The 15,425-nt window shown below is 44.9% G+C and overlaps 1 pseudogene; it reads right to left on the reverse strand.

The window, feature by feature from the left end:
• LOC148518224 (uncharacterized) overlaps positions 1 to 5,798 on the reverse strand; it is an 81,413-nt pseudogene extending 75,615 nt beyond the window's left edge.
• Positions 5,799 to 15,425: the final 9,627 nt, after the last annotated feature.

Consider the following 15,425-nt stretch of genomic DNA (forward strand, 5'->3'; position numbering starts at 1 on the left):
AGTTTCTCTAAGAGGTTGTCGGCGGTGTGCCTCTTACTGAAACCGGTGATACACAGCGTAGCCTGCCTTGTAACGAGCTGGCATTTCTGAGATGCTGCTACTGGTGACGCTGCTGCTGTTGCTGCGTAAGGTGATACATCTACCCAGTGGGCTGTCACAGTCATATAGTCCTTAGTCTGCCCTGTTCCACTTGTCCACATGTCCGTGGTTAAGTGGACATTGTGTACAACGGCATTTTTCAGGACACTGAGGACACTTTTTCTGACGTTTCTGTACAGTCTCGGTATCGCCTGCCTAGTGAAGTGGAATCTAGACGGGATTTGGAACCGGGGAAACACTACCTCCATCAATTGTCTAAATCCCACTGCACTAATGGCGGATACCGGACGCACGTCTAACACCAACATAGCAGTCAAGGCCTCAGTTATACGTTTTGCTTCAGGATGACTGCTGTCGTACTTCATCCTCCTCGCTAAGGACTGTTGGAGGGTCAATTGTTTAGTAAAAGTAGTGGTGTTCCTACTTCCTCTCTGGGATGATGAACGACTCCCAGCAGCAGCAACAGCAGCAGCGGCAGCAGTAGGCGTAGCAATGCAGGATCCTCCGGAGGAATCCCGGATAGGAGAGTCAGTCATGCCAGTGACATGGCCTGCAGGACTACTTCCGATCCTAACTAAGGAGGAAATTGACGAGGAGGGAGTTGACGGTGTGGTTTGCAGGCGCTTGGATACAACAGGACAACGGGATTTAGGTGTCCCTGGACTGCTTACGGTCTTAGCCAAAGTTTCTGAACTTGACAGTAACTTTTTATGAACGCGCTGCAGGTGCCGTATAAGGGAGGATGTTCCTAGGTGGTTGACGTCCCTACCCCTACTTATTTCACCTTTACATATGGTACATATGGCAAGACAGTTGTTGTCCGGATTTGGATAGAAATATTGCCAGACCAAAGAGGTGGAATGTTTGGTCTTCTGCCCAGGCATGACCGTGATGGGCTTTTTCATCCCACGGACAACAACTGTCTCCCCCGGAGCCTGATTTAAACAAACCACATCACCATCAGAATCCTCCTCGCCAACTTCCTCCTCAGCGCCAGCTACACCAGTATCCTCATCCTGTTGTACTTCAACAGTGACATCTTCAATTTGCATATCAGCAAGTGGACTGTGGGTGCTCCTTTCAGCACTTGCAGGGGGCGTGCAAATGGTGGAAAGAGCCACCTCTTCCCGTCCAGTGCTGGGAAGGTCAGGCATCGCAACCACCACCACACTTGGACTCTCCTTGGGGATTTGTGATATCTTCTTAGAAAGCACAGTTCTTCGCTGTGCTTTTGCCAGCTTAACTCTTTTGATTTTTTTAGTGGGAGGAGGGCTTCCATCGTCATGTGAAGCTGAACCACTAGTCATGAACATACTAGGGATCGACCTTAGCCGTTCCTTGCCACTCCGTGTCGTAAATGGCATATTGGCAAGTTTACGTTTCTCTTCAGCTGATTTAAATGTCTTTTTCAAGGTCATTTTCCTGAACTTTGCCATTTGGGATTGTATGTGCCCTCTACTATGACATTGGGCATCGGCCTTGGCAGACGACGTTGATGGCATGTTATCGTCTATGTCATGACTAGTGGCAGCAGCTTCAGCACTAGGAGGAAGTGGTTCTTGATCTTTCTCTATTTTATTTTTATCGGAGAAAGTTTGGTCCTCCATTTATGTTATATCGATTTGATATATACGTGCGGCTAAACACAGAAAATAATTTTTTTTTGGGTTTGGACTGGAGTGTACTTTGGGGGTTACAGCACCCTTTAACGGTCAAGCCAGCCGGCCCTTTACTTATGACACAGGCGCACGCTTGGCACTACTTTGTTGATGCACGTGCGGCTACTGCGCACACAATTCACAAACACAGAAAATATTTTTTTTTTTGGTTTGGACTGGAGTGTACTTTCGGGGGTTACAGCACCCTTAACGGTCAAGCCAGCCGGCCCTTTACTTATGACACAGGCGCACGCTTGGCACTACTTTGTTGATGCACGTGCGGCTACTGCGCACACAATTCACAAACACAGAAAATATTTTTTTTTTTGGTTTGGACTGGAGTGTACTTTGGGGGTTACAGCACCCTTTAACGGTCAAGCCAGCCGGCCCTTTACTTATGACACAGGCGCACGCTTGGCACTACTTTGTTGATGCACGTGCGGCTACTGCGCACACAATTCACAAACACAGAAAATAATTTTTTTTTTGGTTTGGACTGGAGTGTACTTTCGGGGGTTACAGCACCCTTAACGGTCAAGCCAGCCGGCCCTTTACTTATGACACAGGCGCACGCTTGGCACTACTTTGTTGATGCACGTGCGGCTACTGCGCACACAATTCACAAACACAGAAAATAATTTTTTTTTGGTTTGGACTGGAGTGTACTTTCGGGGGTTACAGCACCCTTTAACGGTCAAGCCAGCCGGCCCTTTACTTATGACACAGGCGCACGCTTGGCACTACTTTGTTGATGCACGTGCGGCTACTGCGCACACAATTCACAAACACAGAAAATAATTTTTTTTTTGGTTTGGACTGGAGTGTACTTTCGGGGGTTACAGCACCCTTAACGGTCAAGCCAGCCGGCCCTTTACTTATGACACAGGCGCACGCTTGGCACTACTTTGTTGATGCACGTGCGGCTACTGCGCACACAATTCACAAACACAGAAAATAATTTTTTTTTGGTTTGGACTGGAGTGTACTTTCGGGGGTTACAGCACCCTTTAACGGTCAAGCCAGCCGGCCCTTTACTTATGACACAGGCGCACGCTTGGCACTACTTTGTTGATGCACGTGCGGCTACTGCGCACACAATTCACAAACACAGAAAATAATTTTTTTTTGGGTTTGGACTGGAGTGTACTTTCGGGGGTTACAGCACCCTTTAACGGTCAAGCCAGCCGGCCCTTTACTTATGACACAGGCGCACGCTTGGCACTACTTTGTTGATGCACGTGCGGCTACTGCGCACACAATTCACAAACACAGAAAATAATTTTTTTTTTGGTTTGGACTGGAGTGTACTTTCGGGGGTTACAGCACCCTTAACGGTCAAGCCAGCCGGCCCTTTACTTATGACACAGGTGCACGCTTGGCACTACTTTGTTGATGCACGTGCGGCTACTGCGCACACAATTCACAAACACAGAAAATAATTTTTTTTTGGTTTGGACTGGAGTGTACTTTCGGGGGTTACAGCACCCTTAACGGTCAAGCCAGCCGGCCCTTTACTTATGACACAGGCGCACGCTTGGCACTACTTTGTTGATGCACGTGCGGCTACTGCGCACACAATTCACAAACACAGAAAATATATTATTTTTTTAGCACTTGGGGGGAGCACCCCTGATGGACAGAGCACCCCCTGGACAACACTACAGCACTCCTTTAGGACTGGGACACTGCACAGGACTTTGGAGTGGACACAGCCCCTATGGAGAACTGACTGCACAACACAGTCCAGCCAGCCCCTATGGACTTTGAAGTAGTGGACACAGCCCCTATTAACAACAGCAGCACAGCACAACACAGCCAGCCCCTATGGACTTTGAAGTAGTGGACAACAGCAGCACTACACTACACTACACTACACTACACTACACAGCCCTAACTCCCACCCTCCCTCTTCACTGTCCACAGCCGAGTGAGAAAATGGCGCCGACGCGGGTACCTTATATAGGATCCAAAACCCGCGAGACTCGGAAGGCGGGATGATGACGTTTTGCCTCGATTTCAGATCCGAGTCAGGCGGGAAAAGTCGAGCCTGACTCGGATCGGACTCGGATCGGGGGGGCTCGGGGGGGTTCGGATTTCAGAAATCCGAACCCGCTCACCCCTAATATATATATATATATATATATATATATATATATATATATAGACAATAGAAAGATAGGTTGTGCTGTCATAGAACTGAAAAATATAATAGGGGAGGCACCCCAACTATTAGAACTGTGTGTCAGGGTGTCAGGGCCAGCCTTAGAAACGACACATATACTGTACAGTATACATTTGGTAATACAGCGGCCACACATGGGAGAAAGTTCACGACTGGCCTGTTAAGTGCAGTATACAATTTTTTTAATACAAAACAAATGGAGGTAATGTGTGTACAGTCTAAATTATGTACACCCCCATATATACACGTAGCTGACTTAAAGGGCACCCACACATTGCCCTAAGCTCTTGCCAGGCCTGTTAACAGCAGGATAAACAATATTGTCAAAAACAACAAGCTTCAACAAAAAAAGAAATATAAACTAGACAGCAAACATGTAAAACATCATACAAGTCTACAACTGTCTGTAGGCAGTGCTGACAATAGTGCTAAGTGGAGTGTTATGATGAGTGCCATCTGAATAACTATGCACTCTGCCATTCTGTGTATTAATCCCCGTGCCATCTGCATAGGTATGCACAGTGCCATATTGATTAGTATTTCCTGTGCCGTCTGGACTATTATGCACAGTGACATGTGGAGTGCTAGGCACTGTGCCCTCTGGACTGGTATTGGCATGTGGACTGTGTCTGTACAGTGACATGTGGATTACTATTCCCTGTGCCTCTCTGGATAACTATGCACTGTGCCATGTGGAGTAGCATGAGGTGGATTGGAGGGGTTACTTTGCAGAAATGCTAGCCCTCTGCTATGCTGTTGGTAATTTCTAACAGGACCCTCAGAGTACTGAGGAGGATACGTTACATAAGGTTGTGGAGTGTGTAACCTAGACACTAGGCCGTTAAGGAAGGACATCTGTGCCTCTCTGTTTTCACGTGAAATTCGTTCGTGTAGACCAACAAGCTGACTGAAAAATTAATTTTGTAACTCTCTTTCATTGTCAAAGAACCGCTGGAGTCGGGCATCCACCTGTGCCTGGAATTCAGCATCAGAATCTCGCAGCTGATTTACCAGGATTCTGGTCATTGTGCGCGTTGCTACCTCCATCTTGGAAGTTTTTTTCTTCCGCTCTGGTACTTCAAAGACTACTAGGAATAGAAGAAAAGAATAAATACATTTACAAATGAAATCAAAGCAGTAATGTCAACATATATGTGTTTGCGGCCTACTGCACACTAGCTTCACATTGCAGCAGATACATTGAGTTTGGGTTTCAGCATAGTAAAATCAGCATAGTCATACTATAATGACAAGTCAATACAGGACAATGTTAACATTCCCAAAAATTAATAAGTGGGTGTATAGTAACTTACTGTTCCTGCGCAATGTCGGAGTCTCAGTCTGTGCAGGAGTTGGCGTCCCACTCGTACTGCTTCCACTCGCCTCAACCACACCCTCAAGTGTATTGGTGTCTGGGACCCCCGTGGCAGCCATCGGATCTGTGTCACTTATCTCTGTGATGTCATCAAAGAGTATTGGTGGTGTCATTGGGCAGGATTGGCTCTTCTCCGGGGTAATACTTCGTGAAGATGCACAACTAGACGATGATATGGCAATGGGATTAACCAGTGCAGAATTGCCAAAGACTTCATTACACTGATCGTAGTAAACCCATTCCATTCTGGCAGCACCACTTTTCCGCCTGTTATGGTCGTGAACTTTGTTGTAGTATTTGCGTAGAGCTTTCAGTTTGTTCACTACCTGCTGCTGGGTCCACACAATGCCCTTGAGGTGAGGATCTTAGCTATGTTTGTGTAGACTATCGCGTCTTTCACTGTGCCACTGATCTGTTTGCGGATCTCCTCCTCCCCTCTGACTGGCAGCAGCTCACGGATCTCCTTTTCCTTCTAGTGCGCCATGCTTATCTCTCTCTCCTTTTCTGCAGTGCAACTGCCCCGCCCACTCAGCCAATCAGGGAGACCCAGCCGCTCAGCCAATCAGCCTGTGCACTGCCATCTCAGCCAATAAGCGCTGTTTACTATGCCCGGAGTAGAAATACCCGGGTCAGCGCCTTTCAGACAGCCGCAAACCCGTGTAAGACCCGGGAAAAACCCAGGTAAATACCTGGATCAAAATATCGGGATTTAGGTCCCGTGTTGACCCATTCAGACAGAAAAAAACCCGGGTCGACCCGGGTAGAGCCGGAAAATTACCGGGTTCTTTTCCCTGTCTGAAAGGGGTATTAGCTTAGGGGGTCATTCAGACCCACTCACGAGCGGCAGTACGCTCGCAAGTGGGTTGATGTTCCCCACTGCGCATGCGCATGACGGAGGGAGCTCTGTCGTGCGCATGCGCGAGACCCGGGGAGCGACGGGCTTCCCATCGCTCTGGGTCTCGCACCAAAGGGGCGTGCTGTCGATGTTGATTGACAGCACACCCCCTTTGGTGGGTGTGCCGGGGGCATGCCTGCCAGACGGAGGCGTTCCAGCCAAAATCACTCCAGGGCTTGTGGCAGGGAGACCCTACCGCAGGATCTCCATCGCAAGTCCGATGGTCGCGATGGTCAAGACCATCGCGACCATCTTTTTGGCCACTCGCATATGCTGTGGGTGGTCACCCACAGCTATGCGAGCGGCCGGGAGGCCGCTCCATTTTCATGGAGGAGGGCCCTGATTCAGAGCGAGCGCTCTGGTCAGAGCGTCCGGCTCTGAATCAGGCCCTTAGTCAGCCAACCTTTTGGCCTTAACTAGATGAAGCAAATAATATTGTGAGGTGGTCAAAATTGATTGGAAATTACTGGAAATAAATGTTATTGAGGTTAATTATACTGTACGAACAAAAACAGGCCCATTTTATGTGATTTTTGTTGTTTTTATGGTTTGTTAAGAAAAAAATCCAGATCCAAAACCAAAACACGAATCAAAACACGGAGGTGAGGTTTTGGCAACACCAATCCAGATCCAAAACCAGGGGGGAGCCAGATCCAAAACCAAAACACGAGGGTCGGCGCACATCTCTAATTATTATCAGTTACTTATATAGCACATACATATTCCGCAGCACTTTACAGAGAATATTTAACCATTCACATCAGTCCCTGCACCAATGGAGCTTGCAATCTATGGGCTCAATTCAGACCCAGACGCTAAGTTGCACTCTCTCGCTGCCAAAAGGGGCCGGGTATACAATTTTGCGATCGCACTGTCTGGTGTCTATGTATTAGAGAGCGACGACAGAGTGATCGCAAGCTGGTCTAAAGATGCCCACTTTTCTTTCTTAACACATGTCATCTCCAGGAAGTGTATAATTAATCAGTACCATCAAGAACCATCGGACCTGCATGCAGCACTTGAGGTAGACCCTACCCCGCCGCAAGCACTGCGATCACTGCAGGCCTAAATACAACCAGTGTGACGTGTACAATGACGCCTCCATGTTAATTATGCACACCCGTAAAACTCTGTTTTGACGCCCAGACACGCCTGCGTTCGCAGCACCACTCCCTTGTTCACAAGCACCTCCCCCTGTTACCACCCACAAACGGCACTGTCACTCAAAGTAGCTCTCAGTCTTTGTGTTAAGAGAGCACGATTCCCAATCGCAATGACTGGTTCGCACATGCGCACTGTGATGCATATGCATGCGCAGACGGGCAACAATCGCCCATAGCATGCGTCCGTGGCTTAGCGTCCGGGTCTGAATGTCCCTATGTCCCCTACCACATCTACACACACATACACACTAGGGTGAATCTTTATTAGGAGTCACGCAAGCACAGGGAGAATATACAAATTCCACACACTTAGGGCTGTGGTGGGAATCGAACCCCAGACCTCAGTGCAGTGAAGCAGTACTGTGAAGAGTCCCTTACACCATCCGGGCTGCCCTATTGCCAAATGCTTAGTTCTCTGGCTATTCTGGATTGAGCCCAGTGTCTCCAAGCTGAAACCCTTTGCCAGCTACTCAGTGCAGACTGGTCCATAGTGAGGAACCAGTGGAAATTAGCCAATACCAACAGGAGGTGTTGTATCCAGTTACAGGTGCTGGTGGCAAGAGCCTGTATAGAGCAAGTGGTTCCAAGTGTAGGAGCCTAGTGACGGCATTGAGAAACCTGCACACTACGCAGTGGGAGGAGTCAGTACCAGGTGGTTACTGACAGTGAGAGGAAATACCCAGGAGTAATGGAGTAAGCCAACTTAGATTACTCAGGAATGAGTAACAATCCTCTATTCAGTGTCAAAAATCTGTGATCGCCTGGCGGATGGAGGTCATCCATCACGGGTATTGGTAATTTGGGTGCAGAATAGTCTGACATGAGTTTATCTGCAGTAAGTTGTTGTTGTTCTTCATACTGGTCAGGTTTTGCTGCCTCTGATATTTGTATTTGTTTCCAAAGTCCCAGTGGGAATGAATTAAGTGGCTGATTCACAGGTGCACGCGAACCTGCCGCAGGCGAGTGCTCAGAAAAAAAAGCAGATCTTCATATGTGCTCAGAGTTGGTCGCATCTATACGGCCGCACCGCTCCTATCCATGTGTTGTAAAAGTAATCATCACCATCGGCGCACATTGGTACCAGCCCTATCCCTGAGTCCCTATATCTGAAAAACACACGGATCTCAGCATATTCAACAATTTCGCCTACACGCCCACAACATGCCCTCAGCGCAAGTAGCCTACATATGTATGCCGAGTTGCACCCACTTATTTATTTATTTTTATTTATTAACAGTTTCTTATATAGTGCAGCATATTCTGTTGCGCTTTACAATTGTAAGCATTAATAGAACAAAACTGGATAATAACAGACAGATATATAGGTAGGAAGGCCCTGCTCGCAAGCTTACAATCTATAGGGAAATAGGCAGTGATACACAAGGATAGGTGCTATATATTGCATTTTGGTCCAGCCAGAATGCACAGTTTCTTGGTTGGCTACATGATCCAGTCACACAGGAATGTCGACCAAATGTCATGAGGATGTCAGAGAAAGACGATGTGTGAGATTGTGTGTGGACTGTAAGAAGTGATGTAATTAGATATGGAAGCTATGAAGATTATGTGGGAGGTTCTGGAATCTGATAAGCTTGTCTGAAGAGGTGAGTTTTCAGGGAACGCTTGAAGGATTGGAGACTAGAGGAAAGTCTTATTGTGCAAGGTAGGTTATTCCATAGAGTGGGTGCAGCACGAAGAAAGTCCTGTAACCATGAATGGGAGCAAGTAATGCATGGGGATGAGAGACGCAGATCTTGTGCTGAGCGGAGAGGTCGGTTGGGAGATATTTTGAGCTGAGTGAAGAGATGTATGTTGGTGTGGTTTGGTTAATAGCCTTATGTGTAAGTGAAAGTATTTTGTATTGAATACGGTAGAAAACCGGCAACCAATGGAGGGACTGACAGAGCGGGGCAGCAGAAGAAGAATGTTTCGCAAGGAAGATAAGCCTTGCAGCTGCATTCATAATTGATTGTAATGGCGATAGCCTGTTTTTGGGAAGACCAGTAAGGAGGCTATTGCAATAGTCAATGCGGGAAATAATAAGTGCATGGATTAGAGTTTTTGCAGTGTCTTGTGTGAGATATGGTAAAATTTGGGATATGTTTTTTAAATGTATATAACATGATTTTGAGACAGATTGAATATGGGGAACAAAGGACAGTTCAGAGTCAAAGATGACACCAAGGCAGCGAGCTTGTGGGGCGGGGTGGATGGTCGAGGTATCAACAGTGATCGAGAGATCAGGTTGGTAACTGTTATTGGCCGGTGGAAATATAATTAATTCTGTTTTAGAAATATTAAGTTTCAGGTGGCGAGATGACATCCAAGATGAAATGGCAGAAAGACATGTGCAAGTGGAATAGTGGCTGAGATACGTATGACTCTGAATCACCCTAAGTTGCATACGCTCGGCTACGGAGCATGCGCAGTGGCAAAAATAGAAAAACTAGCTTTCAGCTCTGTATCATCTCCTAATGCAGAGGTTCCCAAAGTCCGCCATTACAGTCCACATTTTAGGGATATCCAAGCTTGAGTCCAGATGGTTAAATCAAATGGATTGAGGTACTAATTAAGTCACCTGTGCACAAGCATGGATATTCCTAAAATGTGGACTGTAATGGCGGACTTTGGGAACCTCTGTCCTAATGTTTAATGTGTAACATCTCTGCTGAGGTCCACTCATTGCTGAATAAGCCAGGTAGTGCTGGATTTGGTGGTTCATTGCCTCTAATCCTGCCCCTGATTGTGCTCTCTAAACTACTTTGTGTTCCAGACTTCAGCATGCTGACTATTACTTGAACTTTAACTTTCATTACCAAACCTTGGATTATTATTATATGTTTACTCTTACTCTGTCCGGACCTCAGGCATGTTGTTGATGATAATGCTTTTGCTTATTTGTTCTAAGTCCTTGCAGCCATTCTAAAATAGAGCTCTTCCCTGGTAAAGATTAGTTGCCAGGTGATATCAGCTCTCTTCCCGCTCACTGAACTGAAAGCAGAGAGACTAATAAGACCATTACACTTTACCTAGATTTATTTTGCTGTGTTTAGTGTGTTGCTTAAAGGGGACCTAAAGTTGAAGAATAGCTCAGAGGGTGGTAGAAGAGATGGAGTGGCACCGGAACAACAGGTTCGAAACAAAGGTTCCATCACATCCCCTCTGCATTATATCACACATAATATTATATGCTGAGTTTTTTTCAAAGCAGGATAGATGAATTGTGTTGGATGACTTCCCTATTGACTGACATGCAAAAACGTAATTGGATCTTTCACGATGGGGGATTATGTCGGGTAGGAGTCTCCAGAAGAGACTTATGTAAGGAAACCAGTAAGTGGGTGGTGGGCTAGGGTGAAGTGTGTTAACAAAGCAAAATTAACAAAGACAATTCATTTTAAACATAAAATATGTTGGCTCTCTTTTTCTACATACAACCTATATAATTAAAGTTTTATTTTTTTATTTATTTTACATTTTAAGATAGCTCTAACCCTATATTTTTTACCATTGTATTATTTATGTAATATTAAAGTATAAATTATAGCTTACCGTTTACTTGAATGTGGCTTAGGATCCTCTCCCTGGCACCTACTGTACCTTTGAAATGCTCAAAAAAGCCACCAGGGTATTAGTTCAGCTCTCTGTGTCCCCTCGGGGCTTTGTGGGTAGACAAGTGATCAGGTGCCCGTGCAGGTTTGATAACAAGGTATTGTAGTGCAGACATGCCCTCAATGTAAATGTAATGGGCACAAATAAAATTCTGACCGGCATGGTTCTTACGTTTCAACAATGGAATGATTAAGGAAAATCTCTATTCCCTGCTCCTGTATGGTTCATAGGCTGCACATAGTGTAATCAACAGTGTAATATTTTTAGTTTTAAGTAACTGCATTGACAATTTGACATATTATGAGTGGGCATCACATCTTTTCATATCTTGGTAGGTTCTCGTGCTCCCTCTGACCTAGTCACTATCTGGGCTGAGTTTTTCTCTTACACATGGTGAGAGGCCTAATCTCACATTTTTTACTCTTATGTGGCCATGTGGCTATGAACTCCTTCTAGAACCATAAGACATGCCCTCTCATGGCTCAGGACCAAACACATTCTCCATTGGGTGGGAATTGAAAGTCAAGTCAATTTAATTCACCAACTTAAAATGGAGTTAGAGGAGGCTTGAGAGCAGTAGGACAAATCATAATCTTGTGATTGCAACTGGTGATTGGTAAAAGCTTAAGTAAATTGTGTGATGAGGGTGATGTTACCATCAGCCCATAACTTGGAGATATGAAATTGTCAATCTGTATGCATGAGAAGTACATAGGGACATGCTACACAGGTGGCATGGCCATCGTACTTTGGGGCATATCACATCTTCTTGTGCCCAGTATCTCCAAAGTAATCAGACACCCCAACCCAATTCTTCTAAATACACCTTTTCAATGCCTTGCACAGACACCTGCCACTATAAGTTGGACATACTATATCACCCAACTGTCATGGAGTCTGGAATAAAAGTCTAGTGGTACATTCCACTCAAGTCAGGACTTCTTAGGCCCGTATTCAAAAGTTTCGTTTACACGATAAAGTTTCGCCTGCCGGACTTTTCGCCTACATCTCGTTTTTTAGCCATGGAAACTTATCTCATGCATACCCGCTATTCGCCCTATTCAATTCCAAAGGACATGAAAACGGCGACACGCGAAGTCAAAATAGGCAAAAAGTGGTGTCAGAATTGGGGAAATCAGCCTGAACCCCCCAAAAAGATGAAGAAACATTGGGGAACAATGTAGTAGTGGCTGATTAGCCATAATAAAACTATTTGGGGTACTTAAGTACAATTGCCACTAATTTGCGTCTTTGTACAAGTGGTGAAGAATGGCATAATGTTTTTTTTGTAGAAAATAAGTAGTCCTGTTAAATTTGGGGTACCTGAAAATGGGTGCAAGCATCTTTAAATGTCTCGATAGTGAAGATTTTAAAATTGCAAATTTCCACCCTCATAAAAGCACCTGCAATCCCAAAACACTTGACCCTTCTTAGAGCACCCCCAGAACCTTATTTTGTAGTTTGCGAACTTGTCCCCCCACTTTGTGCTTTTTCACCCCCAAATTCAAAGTACTTTTTTGGGGTGTTCCACACTTTTTTTAGGGATGTTTTCATGCAGTTATCCTTTGGGGGGCTGTCCTAAGGGTGCTGAGTCTTTTCCCCACCTCTTTTCTCCTGCTATTCAGAGGCAAATCTTTTTCGCTTATTACATTGCATTGACTTTCCGTGTACGCGAAAAGCGGATGGAATTGAATACGAAGATAAGTCTCTGCCTGGCGAAAAGTCGCAATCGGCCATACTTTTTTGCTGATCTCGGTCCTTCGCTTCTAATTGAATACGGGCCTAAGGCCCTGATTCAGAGTTTCACGCTACGCCGATGTTCATGCATTGGAGCAATTTGTTTTTGCTATTGCACATGCGCAAAATGCAGAGGAAAGTCTCACTACGCGCACAAGTTGTACTATTACATGGCATTCACAATGTCTCTGTGATCGCATGGTCTTGAGCAGACCGTTACAATCCATGATTGTTCCTGGGTGGAGTCGGGGAGGGTCTGTAAAGTGTTCACAAGGGATGCTGATCCATGGGCGAGTTATGGGGGCTCCAGGGGTGTGTCTTCGATCGCGGCTGTGTTCCCAATCGCAGAGCCACAGTCTCAGAGGCAATTTATAGAAAGAAAGTTGATCTGGAATCTGCGCAGCCCAGGACTTATTCAAGGAGTCAATGTGCGGCCGATGTTGCATTGATGGTGGTGTATTCTCAAGCCCAGGTGGAGCTGCACAAAACACAGATAGGGGAAGTGGGTGTAGTAAAATTTGCTCAGTCCGTCGCACTCTGTATCAGGTGGGGAGTCTGCTATTTGGCAGTAGCATATTTTCGCACAGAAATTGAGAGCGTTATGGCAGCTGCGACTACAATAGCGTAGAAATATGAATCAGGATCTAAGTCATTACAGTCCAGAGGCGTGATCATTTACATGCGTGTGCACGTGATTGTAAGTACTTGTATGCATGCTGTAGATACATCATTCAAATGTATATTTTATATTATTATTTTAAAACAGGAAGGCTAATTACCATGCTACCCTCAACATCTATATATATTTAAATAAATAAAAAAAACTACCTTCAGTGACACTTACACACCACAATGTACCGTAACACTCTGGAACTACTATAGTAGGGACATTACCTCTATATAAAGTAAAACCTTTATCTGTATATTTTCAAGTTGACAATAAACAGACACTTGCTCTATATTTTCTCACAGTATTATATGTGCTATTGTTTTATCCTTAATATAATATTTATGTTATATTTATGATATGTGTGGCAATTGATGCTCACAATAAACAGTAGTTAATGTGCAAACTAGCATCTATCTCAGTCTATTGTCTGCTAATCTTATGGGGCTGATGCAGGGGTGCACGCATGTCTGTTTTGCTGGTGGATCTAGCGTGTTTTAGCTGTGCACAAGCTCCGGAGCCAAGCGCAGACATGCAGGGGTAAGTAGAGGCGTACACAATTTATGGCTAAAGGGGAGTAACTGTGTGGTAACAGGGTGTTCATCGTATGTAGGCTAAGCTGAGTGAGGACTTGCTGAGAGCATGTGGATGAACTGCAGAATATGCAGAACTGTGCGTAGACAGAGATCACACTGTTTTCAGACATCCCTTTGCATCAGGACTAGGGATGTGCAAGTGCGCACTGATGGTGATAGCTATGAAGCCAAGCGTATGTAAAGGTGCGGTGCAGATGCATAGAAGCATAGAGCGCTGCATACGGGCAAATGTCCACGTTTAGTTTTGTGTATGCAATCCGGGCGTCATTACGGCTGACTTGCATTCTACTCTTCATTGGCCCCAATTTGGTTTGTTTAGATGGCTGTTAAGCTATTGCATTGTGACTATTACATGTAAGATGTTTTATTTATATATATATATGTTACAAACACAACATTTGATCAAATTGTGATCTCAATTGTGTACCCACACATTACATGTGAGCATAAAACACATATCTGACCAAGCACACCTTTCCCATCACACAATTGTTGTGCTGTACTTCCCATGGGCAGGTCTCTGGGAACTTTGTACCCGCACCACGTTACCGATCCTTTCTCTACTATGCATGCGCAAATCTTCAGAAATGGCGGCCGCACTTATGCAGACTGCAAGCTCTAGTGGTGCAGAGAATGACATGATTGACAAATATTCTCCGTACAGCGCTGTATAAGTTAGTTCTATATATATGTTATATTTATATATGTTACTTGTTTTAACTTTTGACTCTTTTTGCTATGGAAGACTATCTTTGTGGATCTTAACTAATTGTAGCGCTGGATAACTACCCTTTGACTTTAACCCCTTTGGGTGCGTCTACGAATTGAGGTCCACTCTCCTACATAGAGAAAACATCTTGCCTACATTATTGTATCATACAACTTATCGTATTTCCAAGTAAATATATCTCATACAGCTACACTACATGGCCAAAAGTACCTGGACACCTCAAACTTGTTGTGCTTGTTGAATATGTAATTCTAAAATTGTAGGCATTAATATAAATTTTGCAACAAGGCTACAGGGATTGACATCCATCAGCCACAAAAGCATCCTCACTGGTGTTTGGTGATAATGCCTGGCTGGCAGTCTGCATTCTAATTTATCCCAGAGGTGTTTGATGGGGTTGCAAGTCAGTCAATTTTTGATGCTTTGCGCAAGGGGTTGCTATCATGTTGTAACATGGAAGGACCTTCCCCAAACTGATACCACAAATATGGAGATACACAGTTGTCTAGAATTTAATTGTATACTATAGGATTAAGATTTCTCATTACTGGAACTAAGGGGCCTAACCCAAACAATAGAAACCAGTTCAAGACCATTATTCCATCAGACTTTCAGATTTTAAAGTGTGATTGTCATTCCAGAGAATGTGTTCACAGCTACTGCCAGTGGTGATGTTCTTTACCCTACTCTACTTAAAGTTTGGCATTAGCA

This window comes from Taudactylus pleione, unplaced genomic scaffold (genome assembly GCF_031769625.1).
Source record: "Taudactylus pleione unplaced genomic scaffold, aTauple2 ptg000201l, whole genome shotgun sequence".
In the NCBI taxonomy this organism is placed as follows: domain Eukaryota; kingdom Metazoa; phylum Chordata; class Amphibia; order Anura; family Myobatrachidae; genus Taudactylus; species Taudactylus pleione.